This window comes from Marmota flaviventris, chromosome 13 (assembly GCF_047511675.1).
Source record: "Marmota flaviventris isolate mMarFla1 chromosome 13, mMarFla1.hap1, whole genome shotgun sequence".
NCBI lineage: Eukaryota > Metazoa > Chordata > Mammalia > Rodentia > Sciuridae > Marmota > Marmota flaviventris.
Window position 1 is genome coordinate 27,081,179 of NC_092510.1, and position 19,106 is coordinate 27,100,284.

At 36.4% G+C, this 19,106-nt stretch overlaps 1 protein-coding gene and 1 pseudogene across 1 annotated transcript in view; one reads left to right on the forward strand and one right to left on the reverse strand.

Moving 5' to 3' along the window:
* The window catches only part of LOC114105010 (guanine nucleotide-binding protein G(q) subunit alpha), a 286,367-nt gene that overhangs the window by 176,863 nt on the left and 90,398 nt on the right, over positions 1-19,106 (forward strand). The gene's annotated exons all lie outside the window — the stretch shown is intronic.
* On the reverse strand, positions 14,337-15,012 carry LOC114105012 (peptide chain release factor 1-like, mitochondrial pseudogene; annotated as a pseudogene).

Sequence of the window (19,106 nt, forward strand, 5' to 3'; positions counted from 1 at the left end):
CATGCTTTGGGCAGTAGAGGGCACTCCCAACTTGAAAACAGAAATAGACTAGTTTTGCCTCACCAAGAAACCACTGAGCATTCCTACCAAGAACCTGCTAATGACTCAGTTTCTCCTTGTTTTTAAAAATGAAACTTCAGTATTAAGGATGGTGCCTGGACAGAGTATTTCATGTTACCAATGCCAAACTGTCTTTAAAAAAGATGGTATAGTTTTCGTATTATTTGTTTCACTTACTAATTTATGTGTTTAATTATTTATAATAACTAAACAATGTCAGGATGAAATCTTAATAAATCTATAACAAATAATAAGTAGTGATTATTATAGAGACTGTTTATGTAAAAATTCTAGGATGCAGCTAAGCTGGAGGCAAAGAGGGAAAAGGAACATTAGAATAAAATGTAATGTCTACTCTGAAAAATATACCTGAAAGGAACATTTGTACCAAATTGCAGTGATTTTGCCCAATTTATTGTGTGAAAATTGCAGAATGATGATTGTTCCATTGCCGATCATTTCTCTGGGGCCATGCTGTTTAAAATATATGCTGAGAGCTTTGGACTTTTTTCCCCTCCCATTTGCCCTCATAGGAAATGTCAATGCAAAATTTGACTCCAGTGTGAGATGCTGGATAATTTTTTATTTAAATCCTCCCAATATCTATTTTTAATGCTAGTCTCTCACCATAAAGCAGTTACGAAAGGTTCTGTGTGTTATGTGTACAGAGTTTTATTTTATTTTCTTCTTCTATAGGTCAGCATAAACTCCCATGGGGGGTGGTGAAGATGGGAGGATTAAATGAACTCTAGATAGGGCAAAGGGGACAAGGGGAGGGGGAGTGGAAGGGAGGGGGCATAGGGGTAGAAAAGATGGTGGGATGCAGTGGTCATCATTACCCCTAAGTACATGTATGAAGACACGAAAGATGTGACTCTACTTTGTGTACAGCCAGAGATGTGAAAAATTGTGCTCTGTATGTGTGATATGAATTGTAATGAATTCTGTTGGCATATATAACAAATTAAATTTTTTTAAAAAAATTTTAAAAACATGCATGCATGAGACAGAATGCCTGGGGTCCACATGTAGTAGCATGGGCTCAGCTGCCACCATTAGGAGCTCTGCTGCTTCCACCACTGTGCAACAGTACTCAGGAGTAACCAGTTTGGCCTGTTTTCCCTGCCTGCCTTCCTGTTCCTCTCTCCAGTGATCTCCCTAAGGGAAAAGAAGAATATAATTGTGACCATAGGCTCAAAGACAAAGGAATTGCCCCTGCCAAATCTAACTCTTTATCCAAATAATCTCTTCCCTCAAGGGTAATATGTTTTCATGACCCAGACTGTGTAATCAATAATAGAAGGCCAATAATTCATCTACTTAGTGTACCTTTTTGCTTTAAAATAATTGATTCAAGTATAAAACTGTATATAACATAGAAAAGTTATGAAACAATCAGATGCACTTAACTGCACCAAACACTCAATCCAAGAATGAGAGCAGAAATAATATCTTAAACCAACCTGCATGTTAATCTATTCATTGTATTTTTACAGGATGTAATGTTTGATTTTGAAGTACATGAATTCTTTTATATTTCCAGACTGTGTTTTAAAAAACTCATTATTCAGTTAGCCAATTACTAAATGCACTACGCATCCAAAATGACAGAGAAAGAAATGTAACATTTTCTTAAAAAAGGAAACATGGACTACTTGAGCATTTGCAGAGAAAAATGTCCAGGTTTCCAGACAGGAAAAATGAATTAAAGATGAATTACTGAGTCATTTGCAAAGGTTATGCTCTTCAGTTACTACTGAAGAAAATAAAACAGTCAAAAGTTGAACTTGGCCTTCTCAAAAATCTCAGAAGTGTTAAAAAAAAAAAAAACCCAAAGCTTCTGTCATCATAACTTAGGCATAGACATGCTATAGTATTAGAAAAGGCATTTTGGAGGTTAATCTTCTAATTAAATACATAGTTCTTTGTATTTTTCAGCCTTATTGTAAAATTGGGAATTAACATTTAAGTTTTTAATGCATTCTTGAGTAAATTAGTTCTAAGTAGAAAACCTGTGCCATACACCAAAATCTAACCAGATGTTCTCCATGTCAAGTAGAGCCAATTCTAGCCATCCAAACTGAATCCTCCAGGCCTCTGGTTTTCTTTCATTCATGGAGCTTTAGTCAAGATATGGCACAAGATGTTTCAGAGCAGGCATCAATCATGTGAGCCTGGCATTATATCCTCGGCAGTCCCTGGAGGATTTTAGTATTTAGGGTAGCAGATATTGGGAAGTGAAATGTGACCCTTTCTGGGAAACCTTTACAGGTTGAACATTCCTAATCCAAAAATCTGAAATCCAAAAACACTGCAAACTCCGAAACACTTAGAGTGCTGCCATGGTGCTACAAGTAGATAATTCCATGCCATGAAACTCTGCTGTATATACAAAATTTTCTAAAAATTTTATAAAATTGCCTTCAGGTTATGTATATGAAGTGTATATGAAACAAATTAATTTCATGTTTAGATTTGGGTCCCATCCCATAATATCTCATTATGTAGATGCAAATACTTCAAAATCCAAAAATTTGTAACACTTCTTGGTCCCAGAAAGTTTCAGATAAGGAATATTTAAACTGCATATGCAGTCAAATAAAATAAGGAGTCCTAAACCATACTTAGCCTGAATATGAAGGCTATAATTTGGAATATCAGATTCCTTTGCCTTCTCTCTTTAGTATGCTCAGCTCAGGACTTTGGGTACCTGGTAGCTCATACTTTTTTTTTTCCTTCATATCTCTGGTTTGTATACACAGTATATTCACACTAATTTGTGTCTTTATACCTGTACTTTGGATAATAATGATCATCACATTCCACCATCATTAATAACCCCATGCCCCCTCCCTTCCCCTCCAACAACCCTATCTAGAGTTCATCTATTCCTCCCATGCTCCTGCTCCCTAGCCCACTATGAATCAGCCTCCTTATATCAAAGAAAACATTCAGCATTTGTTTTTTGGGGGATTGGCTAACTTCACTTAGCATTATCTTCTCTAACTTCATCCATTTACCTGAAAAATGCCATGATTTTTGTAGCTCAATCTCTCTGAGTAAAATTGAGAGGTGAAATCAAAGAGCAGAAATTACATCAGCTACTATAATTTGAATCTTGAATGTCTCTAGAAACTAGACTTATCCCCAGATTGATGCTGTTGGGAGGTAGTAAAACCTTTGAGAGGTGGGAACTATGAGGAGATCCTTAGGTTATGGGAGGGTACCCACAAAGGGTCTCTTCCTTTTCTTTTTCTTTTCTTCCTGATGATGAGGTGAGTGGTATGGTCCACCACATGCTCCCACTGTGATGGGTTGCCTCATTATAGGCCCAGAGGAATGGGGCCAATCTGTCACAGAGTAGAATCTCTAAAGTTTGTGAACCAAAATAAACATTTTTCTCTTTTAAAATTAAATATCAGGTATTTTGTTATGGTGTAAAGCCAACACATCAACTCTTCTTTATCTTAGTCCCAAACAAGCTGATCAAGGATTCTCTGAAATAAGATAATTTGGGTTGACCATCCCCTTTTACTGTAAAAGTCAAGACTGATGAGGTGTTACAGATCTTCATCCATGAAGTCTAACCTCTAGTTTTAGATAACACATGATTCAGAAGGCACTCTGGTAATTCATGGGCTGCTGTGCAATTTCAGTGCACATGTCTCCTGTCTTCTCCCCCACCTCCCCTCTCCTTCTCTTTCCTACCCTTCCTTCTCCTTGAAACCCTCCTTCCCCACTCTCATGCTCTTAGATGGCATATGGCTATGTTGCCCAGGCTCTCTGGAAATTTGGTTCTCAAGGGTTCCCTGAGTGCTGGGGTACAGCCACTACACCTGGCTTAGTCTGCACATCTCATGAAGTCAGCTCTTAGAAATTAAAGCTTTCTTTTATAGAGCTTGTGTTTCTCTTCAGAGTCACAAATACTATCTAGAAATCATCTGTTCAGAATTTCCATTTAAAGTGTTAGCTATAAGCCAGTAAAAATTTGAGGGGCTCTATTTTCAACTTGTACATTTATTTTAAATTGCATATGTAATACAGTTCCTTATAGATAAATCAGGAAATGCTAGTAAATTATCAATTTAAAAAGTAAAAGTCACCTAAGAGTTCACTGAGTATAATCACTGTTTTTTTAAAATTTACTTTTAACTGGTGCACAAAATTTGAACACATACTGATAGGGTAACATGAGATGCTTTTATATATGTGTATATTATATAATGTTCAAATCAGGTTAAATAAATTTATCATTTATTTATGGTGAAATTTTAAAAATCTTTTCTTCTAGCATTTTGAATTGTACAGTACATTGTTGTTCATAGTTGTCCTGCTGCGCAGTCACGCAACAGGACTTCTCCTGTACAAGTGTAATTTAGTACCCATTGACCAACCTTTCTCCATCCCTCCCTCCCTTCCTCTCTCTGGCCCCTGGTACCTACCATTCTACTCACAATTTCCATGAACTCAGCGTTTTTAGATTCCACATATGAGCAACATCATGTGGCACTTTTGTTTCTATACGTGACTTGTTTCACTTTAACACAGTGATCTCCAGTTCCATGCATGTTGCTGCAAATGACAGGATTTTATTCTTTCTTATGACTAGCAATTATCCATTGCGCACATGTACTGCATTTTCTTAAACATCAGTTGGTTCACCCAGGTTGCTCATGTTTTCTTGGCTATTATGAATAGTGCCGCAATAAACATGGGAGTGTAGATGTCTCGTTAGCATACTGATTTCATTTTTTTAAAATATAATACCCAGTGGTTGGATCACATGGTAATTCTATTTTTAATTTTTTTGAAGAACATTCATACCATTTTCCATAATGGCTGTACTAAGTTATATTTGCCAGCACTTATCTTTGGTCTTTTTGGAATTAGCCAATTTTTACAGGGGTGAAGCAATATTGCTTTGTGATTTTGATTTGCATTTCCCTGATAATTAGTGATGTTGAACATTTTTATATATGTGTATCAGTTGGACTTTTGTATGTCTTTAGAGAAATGTCTGTTTGTATTGCCCATTTTTTAATCTGGTTCTTTTCTTGCTTTTGAGTTTTTGAATTTTCTTATATATTCTGGATTGTTAGCCCCTTGTCACACATGCAGTTAGCAAATATATTCTCCCATCCTGCAGGTTGTCTCTTCGCTCTGTTCATTGTTTCTTTTGTTCCATGGAAGAAGCTTTTTAGTTTGATGTAATCCCATTTGTGTGTTTTAGCTTTTGTTTCCTATGCTTTTAAGCTTTTAAGGCCTTCTTCAAAATGTGCTTGCCCATTTTAGTGTCCTAAAGCAGTTCCCCGGTGTTTTCTGATGGTAGTTTTTGTTTTGTTTTAATTATTCACTATATTTTGGATTGATTTTTGTAAACGGTGAGAGAAGGGGTCTGGTTTTATTTTTATGCCTGTGGTATCTCATTTTCTCAGCACCACTACTGAAAAAAATGAACTTTCCTCAGAGCATGTTCTTAGCACTTTTGTCAAAAATCATTTGGCCATAGATGCATGGGTTGCCTTTCTTGGCCCTCTCTCCTGTTTCATTGTGTGTCTATTTATGCCAGTACCATAGTGTTTGGATTACGACTGCTTCTAATATCTTTTGAAGTAGTGTAATGCCTCTTCCTTTATTCCTTTTCTTTTTGCTCAAGATAGCTTTCACTGTTTTTATATCATCAAGATAAATGTTAACAGTGTATTTTGTAAATACGATTTCTGCAATTTAATTTTATTTGTGCAGATGTAGGGTTTGCAAGCAGTTTAAAAGTAATAGCATATATATAAACTAAATATGATAGTTTATATTTCAATACTTTTGTATTTAATAGATACAGTATGTACTAGTAGTTCTTTTTTTCAATTTGAAGTTAATTACACATCCTGTAGTTTTGTTTTTGTTGTTTTGAGCATGGTAGATGCCCTCCTGCCTATTGAGAATCTTTGGTGAGTTCTCTTCTGACTTTGTAGATTGCTCCACTGTCTTCTGGCATTGATACTTAGAAGACAGGGCAATAATATTTCTATCCCTGTAACTTGCCTTGCTTTTGCTGTCTAGAGTTTTGGTATATAATTTATAAGAAGAAATAAAACATGTTTTATACAGAATTACATTGTCTAAACACTAATGTTTTCTGGGCTCTAAAGAATCTTCGTGAAAGTCCAGTACTAAGAAATCCTGACACTTGGTCACTTAATTCTAACTTCAAGAATTTGATGAAGTCACATAGTCAGGAATACCTGAAATAATTTTGGATTTTCTTGTGATTAGAGGAGAAAGCTTTGATAGGTTTTGGGAACCTTTATCATGGGGATTAGGAAATAAAGGTTTTTAGAGGGAAAACGTAGGGAAAGGTTTGCAGGCATAATTTATTATACCTGATAGCTTCTGTTCAATTCATATATTCAACCACACTTCTCCAAATACACCTGCCTAGATTGATTATTTTGGCTATAAGTTTATAATAGTGAATGTTCAGATCTTGTATTTATTTTTTTCTTTCATTTCATTTTCTTTTTTTAATACCTTAAAATTGTCTTGCTAGAACTATTTGCAGTCACTTTTGGAAATATTCCCACTATGCCAAGAACCTAGAATTACCACCTTCAGCTTCTTCATCTAAAATACATACATAGGACTGGAGATGTAGTTCAGTGGTAGAAGGCATGCTTAGCATGCTAAAGATCCTGGGTTAAATTCCTAGCACAAAAAAAAACAAAACAAAATAACATACACAAATAATTTTTGATCCATAAATTTGATTAGTGTATCAGATGCTCTGGAGCCAGCCTTTCTGGATTGAATCTTGGCTGTACCATTTATAAGCTGAGTGACCTTGGGCAGGTTATTTAACCATCCACCACCTACTCTCAGTTTTCTGAGCTTAAATGGGGCTAATAATAGTACCTGCCTTATATGATTATTGTAAACATAAAATAGCTTTATATATAACATGCTTATAACTGTATCTGCCTGGCACATAATCTATATTTAATCAAAGATAGCTATTTTTTTGTCCTTAATATGTATGGGGGAGGGTATATCTTTATACTATATAATATTTTATCTACTTTGATTCAGAGTGGCACTATAAGATTATATTCCTGCATACTACAGTGATGCAGCCACATCAATGTTTATAGTGGCTCAATTCAACTAGCTAGTCTGTGGAATCAACCTAAATGCCCTTCTAAATGAAAGGATAAAGAAACTGTGGTATATATACACAATGAAATATTACTCAGCCTTAAAAAAGAATGAAATTATGGTATTTGCAGGTAAATGGATGGAGTTGGAGAATATCATGCTAAGCAAAATAAGCCAATCCCAAAGAACCAAAGGCCATATATTTTCTCTGATATATGCTGGTCCATAATTGAGGGTGGGGTGGCAAGGGAAGAATGGAACTTTGGATTGGGCAGAGGGAAGTGAAGGGAGGGGAGGGGCCATGGAGGTGGGAAGGATGGTGGAATGAGACGGACATTATTACCCTCTGTACATGTATGATTGCACTAATAGTGTGACTCTGTATCACATACAAACAGAGGAATGAAAAGTTGTGCTTCATTTGTTTACAGTGAGTCGAAATGCATTCTGCTGTCATGGATAACTAATTAGAACAAATTTTAAAATATTATATTTCTATCTAGTATTTTAAATAACCAGATTTAAAGTATTCAATTTACTTTCCTCATTACTTGTTTCTAGTCTGAAGAGTTACTTGTGACTGTGTAAATATGTAGTTGTTTTTTGGGGTTATTTTTGGTAGAAGTTTAATTGTTACTCAACTGAAAAGGGAACTACTACATCACTCTGTAATATGTTGTCTTGCTAATCTGAATCTGAAAACTCAAATAACCAATACAATGACAGAACATGCCTGTGTAGTTACCTTAAAACTCAAATCACTTCAGGACTGGGGATGTGACTCAGTGGTGAAGGGCTTTGCCTGGCAGGCATGAGGCCCTGGGTTCTATCCCTAGCACTGCAAAAACAAAACAAAACAAAAAACTCCTCCCCCAAGCCCCTTATTTGGTTTCTGGTAGATCTTCACTGTTGCTACTCCCTTATCAGATTTGATAACAACAACAAAAGACAGATTGAATGTGGGTGTGGTGTTTGTCCATTCTGAGGACTGTCCTTACTACCAGGTACACAGGAAGAAATATCTTTAATCATGTTCAAATGTTGGAAGTCACTATCTTTCCAGTACCTGCAGACATCTGTTTGCTCTTGCCAGAATGTTTACCAGGAATCTTACTGCCTCAGGACATTTTAAATAATTGTAGGCCAGGCTTTGTAAACTCAGAGTAAAACTTGCAGTTGTTTTTAAAATCAACTAGGGTTGCAGAATATGGTGCCTTAAATTTTGCTGATTATGTAGAATAGAACTCTGTAGTGTTGTGTTAAAAAAAAAAAAAAATAGGTGGAGTCATGATGAAGAATAGTCTCCAATTTAAAAAATTCTTTACCAAACAAAAAGCATCCAAGCAATCGAATCTCAGTTGAAGGTGATGTAAAGATATAAAATCTTACCTATGAGAATTTAAAGTTCTTATTGTGCATCATAATCTCTCAGTAGCCAGTGTTTCTTGAAAATGGTTGCAAACCATAGGAGAGCCAAGTGAGGAAGTGCAAATGTTAGAACTTCCCTTCATCGAAGCTCACCTGCTGTACATTTAAGGGCTAAGACAAAAATCTCAAACTGCTCTATTTCAGCAGGTACAAATGTATAGTTGTTGTGTGATACCAAGTCATTATTGTACAACTATTTTAACACAATGAAAAATTTTAACATTCAACTTCAAAAACTGATGACATTCATTGATACCCCAATACCCATGTAATAAGTATATTATTACATATTTTAAAATGTTTTTCCCCCTCTATGTTCTAAAATCCTAACCTCATTTTCCATGTGGTTTTAATTTTTTCATATTGCAGGAATTTTGGAAACTGCTTTTGCCTAGATGTTGGAAGAAAATATTTTTTTCTAGACCAGCCAAGTTTCTCATACTTTAACTATTGGATCAGCTTTCCCTTGCATAGAAACTATTTCTACTAAAAGAAAGAATGGCAATGCTAGGATGTACATGATTCACAATTTACCTTATTGAGCAAATTGCCTGCTTAGCAGTAGAATTCAGGATTACAAATAAGTGTATGCATGTCCAGGCTCAATGCAGAAAGAGGAAGTAGAGCTTGCTTGCTTTCTTGGTCTCCAAGGCCTTTGTTGATGCAAGATGTTACAGGAAACCTCTTAATTTCCAATTTGTCTTTAGCATAGCATCCAAGAAAGTGGACACTAAGCCTAGAATATCATACATAACAGTTTCAGTTTCACATCTATACATGGCCACAGGCAGAGATATGAAGCAGAAAACCCTAGAAAGCAAGACATTTTTCCCTAGAGTGACTGGGTATCAACCCACCAGTTGCTTACTTTATATTTCTGAGCCAGACAGGTCCCTGAAATGTAGGCATTCATCCTAACTAAAGGAGTCCCCACCAGGCATTGAAGTTCCCAAGGGAGAGAGGCTACTAGCCTTCAGGGAAAGTCTGGCTAAGAAATACTAATTTTAAAAATAAAATAAAACAAGAGTAGCATCAGGCAGTATATAATTAGATATTCTTTTGTGTAGCACATGCTGAAAATGCATCTTGGAGTCAGAGAAGTCTCTGTGAGCTGGTTCAGTTGGCCCCTTTCCTGCAGGCCTGTACTTTGTCTGGGCAATGCCTTCATGTGCAATAGAGAAGGCCAAGCTGTGACTGGACCCAGCCTATGCATGCCTGACTAGCAGCCAGGATTTCACTCACGGTTCCCCTAGACTGAGGGCCATGTGCAGTGACTAGCCGGACAACTATAGAAGGTGATCTCACTCCCCTCCTTTCCTTCTCTGAGGCATCTGAGATTTAAGTTTTGAAATGAACATGTGAATAGCTCCCAGGAAGATTTACATATATTCCCAGTGTATGCATTTTGGGGATGCTGTTTAATTGAACCCTTCTTTGACATGTTCTTCTCCAGTTTCTTCTGTGTATACCTTTTCATGAATATCTTTATAACTGTTTGCATCTCTGTACCTTTTATTGTGACTATCATAGCACTATGACCAAGGTAGATGCTTAGAAGATGTTAAATAGAATAATATATTTCACACATAATGTGCCATAGATAATAGGGGAATTAATATTAGAGGAAAAACAGTCAGTAAATCTGGGAAATACATAGTTAACATGAAGAAGAACAGATGATTACCTACCTGTTATTCTAGGCTCAAGTACTCTCAAGATCATGTTTCAGAGATTTTCTTGGTCCTTTTCTAAATACACATTTTAAAGTTAACTATAGATGCTGTGTTTTCTCATTTAACCCAGATAGAATACTATTGTACTATATACTTTGTCTCTAAGCATCTCTTGCCTGAATCCCCATGTCAGTTTTTTCCTGTCCCACTGTGTAGCACCTCAGCATGGATGCATAGCTCTGCAGAGCTGGATATTCATTCTGTATCATAACTTTCCATTCACATCATTTATGACTGATGCAATAACTTTATGTCTGGACATCTGATTTAAGGAACATAAAATAGGTAGGCAAAGCTTAGCCCAGATTTACTTTGTTCATTTTAAAATTCCTCCCCAGTATAAATCAGCAAGTAGGGAGCAAAAGACACTCTGAATAAAATAAGTAAAACAGTTGTACTTGAGGGATACAGCATGGAGAACATTGAGAAACATGAGATTTAATTTTTGTCTGAATTTAATTCAGGTTTTTGTGCCCCATGTTGAGAATAGAGAAACATTAGAGGAGAAAGAAAATAATAGAAAGGAAAAGAAAAAAAAGAATACTCTAAAGGTTGCCTGGGATGTGGTTGAGTTTAAGTTTCTGGAGAAGAATGTCTTTGACCTACATGTGCTATATTCGTACGGTTAACCCAGAGCAGAGGCACCTCAGGTGAGAGGAACACGTGATATTGAGCCAGTGGAGGATTCTTCTGCTACTTAATGCATTTTGAGAGATGAGCTGGTGAGGGCAATTACACACAACTAGTTTAGGTCACATGAGACCCTGACACTCTTAGGAAACTGAAAAGAAAGTATATGAATACATAAAAATGTTCATGAATACTTATTGCTAATAGCTCATCCGTTTCCTTAAAGATTTGCTTTTTAGGGTGAGATTTCACTAAAGCAGGAACAGTGTTTCTGTGATCAGAGAGGATGTAATCTGCATATACCAGTTTCTATTACATCGCATTTTTTTTTATCCCACAGGCACAGTATTAAGATGTTTAGTGTAAATCAGCAACAAAGCCAAATATTAATATATGGAGTATGAAACACAGAATTCTTAACATAATGCACATGGGTGTCTTCTGGTGCTCAGAACACTGTCTAGTAGTTTTCCATTGTGCTATATTTAATTGAGGCTTTTTATAATACAGTGATACCAATTAATAATTGTTCCTCTTCCTGATGGCTGGCCATCATTGATGTATCAGAAAACATCAGTGATACGAACAGTGATTTTTTATTTTTATGTTACATTAGTGGAGATAAATTCTGCTATAATATTGCTGATATGGTACAGGTTTTGCACAAAATATATTGCTTTCCCTGCTCTCCCCACTTTTGGTACTAGAATTGAACTGCATCCCCAGCCCTGTTTATTTTTTTATTTTGAGACAGGGTCTTACTGTTTTGCTGAGGCTAGCCTGGAACTTGATCCTTTTGACTCAGTCTCCTGAGTTGCTGGGATTATAAATCTGACAACAGTTGCTTTTAGCAGCATCTGTTGAGCACTACCATATAAAAACCATACTATTTGAGAGACCTAAGGAGAATGAAAATGTGAACAAATCTTTCCCCAGGTTCTCTGAGTTGGTGAAATGTATACTTGTCTACCATAGCAATTAAACCTTCATGCTTTATCTCCAAACAAATCTTCATTAGAGTTTCAGCAAAGATACTTCATAGTTCTCTCTAGGATAGAATTTCCAATTTTTTCTCACTTCCCCCTTGTACACTGTTAACCCATTTGGTATAATCAGTGTCTACCATAAGCAATGCAAACTTTCTCTCCTCTCTACCAGTTTCTAATTTTGGGTGTATACTACTCCAAACAGTCCCCAGGGTAGATTGTATGGTCCAAGCTTTTTTTTTTTTTTTTTTTTTTAAATCACACACATATTCATAAAAGTTATTTTGGCTCTTATTAAAATTCTGCTTGATAAAAATTTTGGTTCCGTTGTAATATAAAAAATATTTTACTGTTTTAAAAAGTTATATTATTTCTTTGTGATAGTAATCTAGTGGTCTGGTTCTAAGGTCAGTTTAAGATTTTTAACATAAATAAAGAACCATCACACAAAATATTTAGTTGTAAAGGAACATGTAGGAAGGAACTACATCATGGGTGCCCTTACTAAATTGTGATTCTTATTTTCAGTCCTGTCACCAATTCACAGGTTTTTAAATGAAACTTTGCTAGTATATTTCCATCTTGGCTTATGCCAGTTAATTCAACAGCTTAGCTGTTAATTCAACAAATTGAAAGCTGTTACATTTTTCATGTTTAACAAATGGGTTAAAAACCCCACTGAAACTTTTCCCTAAAAGATTTATGTTGTCTTTAGCTTACGCATAGATTTCCCCCCAGTAGTTTCCAATAACTTTGACAGCAAAATCGCATCACTGTGGAAACAGTTCCAGGTATCCACTTTCAAAATGCTTTTTTCACAGCATAAGTTGGGCCTTGAAGGAATAGATTGTTTATTTTTACAAAATCTCTGTCAGGTTGCTTGTTAAACTTCTTTTCCGCACGCACGCACGCACGCACGTACATCAGCAAATTTGGAAAGCATGCCATTTCGTAGAAGAAAAAATGTGTATTTTTCTTTAAATTATTCAATTCTTATAAGAATAAGAAACCTTTCATGGCTTAAAATCAGATAAGAAACCTCATGGCTTAAAATATTTTCATGATTATTCCCCTTCTTATTATAAACTGTTGTCAAGAGTCTACTAAGTTAGATAGTAGAATCTGTAAATCACCTGACTGGGGAGAGATTAATGGAGATACTTGGCCACAAAGACTCCTTAGGAACCTCCTGGCTTTCCCTTGGAACTCAGATACCACTTGTGGCTATCAGACAGATGAGGCTGCTGTTGTTATTCCATACGTTAAATAGAACAAAACTTGTTATCTTTCTCATTTGCAGACTAAACACATAGGTTTTGATAGGTTCTTCCTGCATCCCATGGATGGTTATGCGCCTCTACTTCAAAGACCAAGGCCTCAGTGTAGACCACCTGGGGAGCATTAAAATACCTTAGACACTTCCCAAACCAGATTATTAGGATGTTCAAGGGTAGTACCTAGGATTTTTTTTTTTTTAATAGCTCTCCAGGTGATGCTGATATTCAAGTTTGAGAAGCCCTGATTAGCACTTCTCAAATTTTGATGTCCACACTTATCACCTGAGGATCTTGTTAACTTGGAGATTCTCACTGAGGCCTAGAGATTTACATTTCTTACAAGCTTCCAGAGCTGCCTGGTGAGTGGACTTCACCACTTTGAGCACAGAGACTACATCACCCCTCTCTGCTATTCTCTCTTCATTCTTTTGGGTTCTGAAGGCTACTGATAAACAGAACTGCAGCTGTGTTGAGAAGGGCCTCAAGCTCCAATTGTTGTTGCTGCATGATAGGAAATTTTACTGAGAACAAAAATAATACTTTCCTGATTTGTGAAACCAAGATAGTTATAGTTGTTAGATGTGTTCTTAACTTTTATGTTTTATCTGTTGAGCAAAGCAGGGGACAGCTTCATGCTTTGTACTCCTTATTGCAAGGTGAACTCACTCTATTGTGGGGAAGCCAGGAATTACAGAATGGCTACCTGAAAAAATATTGAATTATAAAGGTGGGAAGGAGAGGAATAAAAGATATATATCACTGATAGCATGGGTGGAAATTTCTGTTTCCTTTTTATTTATTTAAAAATATTTTACATTTAATTTTAAGTATTTTACGTAAAACAAAGGACTTCATGTACTTTTTGTACACAAGAGTGCAAGATTTATAATAGCAGTCATGATTATGTATGTTTTTACTAATGCATTGAGGGAAAACTGTATTAATTTTACATTAAGAATATGCATATTACTTCCAATTGTAACTTTTTAGGAGAGAATACTGGTGAATACGCAAATTGATGTGCTATAGAATTTTCCTAAGCTAATACTTTAATAACAAATCAACCTAAACTTTTAGGAAATAATTTCTAGTAAAGATTTGTAATGAGCGTAGTCCTTCAGTGACTGTATAAGTTCATACAGTAGATAATCTCCTTGTATAAAAGTTTCAAGACTGTGCAATGATTTGTTTATTTTATGATCTGTGATCCAGTTCTATAGAAAATGTTCTCATTTTCTCTGATCTTCCTTTAGTTCCAACCTGAATCTTCCCAGTACTGTATCTTTTACTTGTTTTTTCCTCTAGGTGCATACTGTACATCTTTGCATGTAACTTTTTCATAGCTATCTCTCTATTTTTCGGTTAAGGTCTCTCATTGATATTCAGAAACAACACATGTTGGGATCTGGATAGACTGTGGAATTTACTTGCTGACTCCCAGCTCCATTGACTGACTTAGTATCAATTCTCAAATCTTTAGTTTTACTCACCAGATTAATCTCAGTGGGCTGGGGTAATATTGCCATTGTCATGATGCTAGTTGAATGAGGCCTTGCTTCTCTGTCTTTGGTACTCTGTACGCTCCCCCTTCAAATTCCATGTGTTTATAGGCTTTTGAACCACCAGTGCTGCAGATGCATGTCTAAGGCCACTGATTTCACTTGAAAAGTATTTTGGGGTTTCAATATGCCATCTTTTATATGCAACATATTGCTGATACATATCGAATATCTCTGAAGTAAATAGCATTGCCTCCTGACCCTCAGCTACTGCAGTTACCTCCAGGATCAAATAATTTTCATTTGAAAAATTATCGGTTTCTTCTGAGGGAACCAAAAGTAAGATAATCCAATGCTTCAACTGAGTTGTTATTTTTTTTTTTGACACAGTTATTTCATTTGCTGCAAGTTTCTGAAATCTTCATTCTTATCATGCAGCAAGTGCTCTGTCACCCACAGCTCCTGCTCCTTGCTTAGGAATTCTTGCTTAGGAATTTGGTTATGCCACCCACTTCAGCCCCCTGAATCTTAATTGGGCTTCTGACCTTGTCTGGTGCTGCAGAAAGGTCCCTAAAGTCCTGCGAGTGTGAACAGCTTCTCCAGTGGCAGGCTCCTGCAGCTTAGTCCGACAGCCCAGACAGCCCATAGACCATGAGTAGCACCCCATGGAAGCCGGCCCCACATTGGTGGCCTGAGACTGGGAAGCCTCCGGATCTATTTTCTTTTTATTTTAAGCTCTGTAAGCAACTCTGACCTTCATATAAGAATACTGAGTTTTGAATAAAATGACTATGAGTTATTACTTATAATACCCATTGATAACACAATACCAGTGTTTGTCTATTCATTTAGTGCAAAAAATCAAATTCAGGTCCCCACATATGCTAAAGAACAAGCTACACGCCCCCAGCCCCTCCAGTGTTAAAATATAAACAATGCCATTACAGCTTCTGCTCCAGGTTCCCAGAGTGATCACAAGACATCCAGCCCTCATAGGTTGACATGAGGAAACAAGGAAAGCCTAGGACCCTGCTCTTTTGTGTTTCTATCACTGGTTAAATATTTTAATATCACTTCAGTTTGTTTAAATATGTAATCGTTAGAGCAAGGCATCTCTGGCATTATTGAATCCAATGGCCCAGTTACATAAGTCAACCCTTCACAGATAAAGGTTCTGGAGCTAATCTCACATTTTACCAGAGACCCAGTAGGTCTCCCAGTTTCCTGAGTAGGACTGCTGCCTCTGTCCAGAACTGGTCATTGTACCGTCTCTCTAGTGTTCCCTTCAGTCCTCTTAAATTTCATTTCTGAACAAATATATCAGAAGTGAAGATATCTTTGTTCTGTTTTACAAGTACTTACTGGTCTGTCACTAACATTCTGATACAAGAAATATTAGACAGTCTGACCTAAAGTAATATGCAGCATTGTTAGAAATTCTGTACATACAGACCTGGAACAGGTAAACAGCAGTACCAGACAATATGTAGCTTGATGCCCAGTGAGTGTCATGAAGACCATCAGTGTCCTGAGAGGATAAGAATAACTGAGAAAGGCTCAAATGGGAGGATGTAGTGAATTCTGGGAAGGACGAGTCCCACCACACATCCTTTTCCCCCAGATTTATTTTTTAACTAGATTCTACTGCTATTTTGTCTTCATAAATATGAAAATCCCATACTGTGTTTACTACCTAGACCCCCTGATTGTTTCTGCTCAAAATTTTGAACATATTGCTTGAAGTTTTCCCTTTATTCCAAAAAAGTTTAAATCTCTATAAATTTAAATTTTAAATTTTATTAATAAACTTAATTTATTAAATCTGATAACCATGAGTAGAAAACAAAAGAACAGAGTATTTTCATAGAATGGTAATTAATCCAGGTAGATAATTCAGAAGTTTCTGTCTGTGTGCCATTGTTTTTCATCTCATATCAGCAAACCAGCAGTCTCCTCACCCACCACCTCTTGTTTTATTTCACCCCAGTCTTCTGCATTAGGTTGAAAGAGATCAACATCTTCCTTTAACTCATATTTTCCCAGCAAGAGACTGGTTTAATAGATGTTGATGCTCTAGAATGGTTGGTATTTCCTATAACCAGGTATAGGAGATTTTAAAATATGTAAAATATATGGAGATAGTGCCAATAGAAACTAGAGAAGGGAGACGTGGTCTCTTGTACTGTCCGGGGCACTCCTTGCCTGCAAGCACAAAAGAGGTTAGTGAAAGGTTAACTTCCTTCTGACAGGCAGTTTCTATATAGGTTCTTTGGAGTGAAGATCAGAATGTTATCAGAAATGGATGGTAGCTCAGATGACACAGTGAAAAGGAAGCCGGGGCTAAATTTAGAAATCACACAAAAACTTTTTAAAAATAGCAATATAACCAGTAACACAAAAAAGAGGCAATATGCATTTTCATCTTCCTGAGAAAGCAGTGCAAGTTGGTGTGTTTTTTTGGATTATATAAAGATTGATTTGGTTTGTGGTATTTCATGACTAGTGCTGTGTCACCAATCACTTTCATGGGAAGCTCTTTAGAGTTGAAGAGGAAGCAAACTAGGAGAGCAGATGGTAAAACGCTTGCTGAAGAGTGAAGTTTTTGACACAAAAGATTGAACCTCAGGTGAGGATGTATGAAGAATTTAAAAATAAAGAATTCAAAGAGTGGAGAACACCTAGATATCAATCACACACACACACACACACAAAAAAAAAAAATCAGGTAAAGCCTTCAGGCACATCTAATGGGGTGTGTTAGACAAGGTTTTTTGTTTGTTTGTTTTGTTTAGGGATTGAACTGAGGGGCACTGGACCACTAAGCCACATCCCCAGCCTTATTTTATATTTTATTTAGAGATAGGATCTCACTGAGTTGCTTAGAGCCTTGCTTTTTTAGCTCCTGGGATTACACGTATGTGCTACTGTACCTGGCTTAGACAAGTTTTTGATTAGATTGTGGTCTTTGTGTGTTTTGAAAACATTGAGAGGAATACAGTCTAAGGAGATTTAGGCTTTCCTGTAGATGGGGGAAAAAAAACTAACCTTTTTGTGTCACTGAAAGTCAACATCCTTCTAGTTGAAAAACAATTCTAACTATAAAATAATCACCAGTGGTAATTATAATTTTTATATATAATCTATATCTTAAGAATTTAAAACAGCATTTCCTTGTGGTACAAAACTGATAGTGCTACAACATGTTGGTAGGAATCCTAGAAATTATAATTTTTGAACAGATCCCCAAGTTTCACTGAATACAAAAAAGTGTTAAGAGAGGATATTTCACAAGGATATTCCACCATTGTTCCCCTTGTGTTATACCTGAGGTACAAACTAAAGATTATTTCTGTTTATTGACGCATTAGTATGTGCTTATTACTCTGCTCTTTTATGTATATTCTTACTTTTAATCTTTACAACAGTACTGTGAAGTAGTTTTCAGAACTTCACTTTGGAGTAAGGAAATCAAGGCTTTACAGGAGTGCCAAAGTATGTAAATGATCTCATTCCATGCATCTAACTCCAAAGCCACAGGCCCTGAGCCACTGTGTATGTGATATTCCTAACAACCCAAACCATGTGGTACTCTTTGGTACCTAATGCATGCCGTGTTTTTCTCAGTTAGATCTGTGTGTATTAGAACTCAGAGCACAAGCTTTTAGTGCATAAATTAAAGGACCAGGAAGAGAAAACATTGGAAGGTCTCAGCTACACAGGTTTTTAATGAATCTTAGCCAATAAGCTAAGAAAATGTTGATTTGTAGCAGTCAGATTCAGAGTAATTCTCAGTTCTTCATATGCAAAGTATACAAGCCTCCTTATCAAACAGAGAATGCAAGAATTACACAAAAGCCCTGGGAGTTGTAGGTTTGGGCAGGGGTAAGCTCAAATTATTTTGGGGTCTGGTAGGTAATATGAAGGTGGCCAGGTTTTGTTCTTTGATCCAACATAGTTTTTGCATTATAGGACATAGAATGTGCTTAACTTCTGTAACAAATTATGTGTTCCCTTCTTTATTCTTGTCAATGTGAGAGTCAGTTGGTAGCCAACCTCACTAGAGCTCCTTGTCACCTTGGAATATGGGCAATATTGCTTAGTCTTTCAGTTTATCAAAAAGAATAGGTATTCGTGTGTTTTGTTTTGGGGTGTGTGTGTGTGTGTGTGTGTGTGTGTGTGTGTGTTTGGGTTTTGTTATTCTTAATGTGAAATCTCTGAATTTTAGATATTGACCTCTTAAAAAATTGTACTAAATCAAGTGGTATGTGAGACCTCACTTCTAGCCTTCTTGGTATGAAAGCCAAGTCTTCTCCATATATAGGCTAATAATGAGTCCCAGTGTGA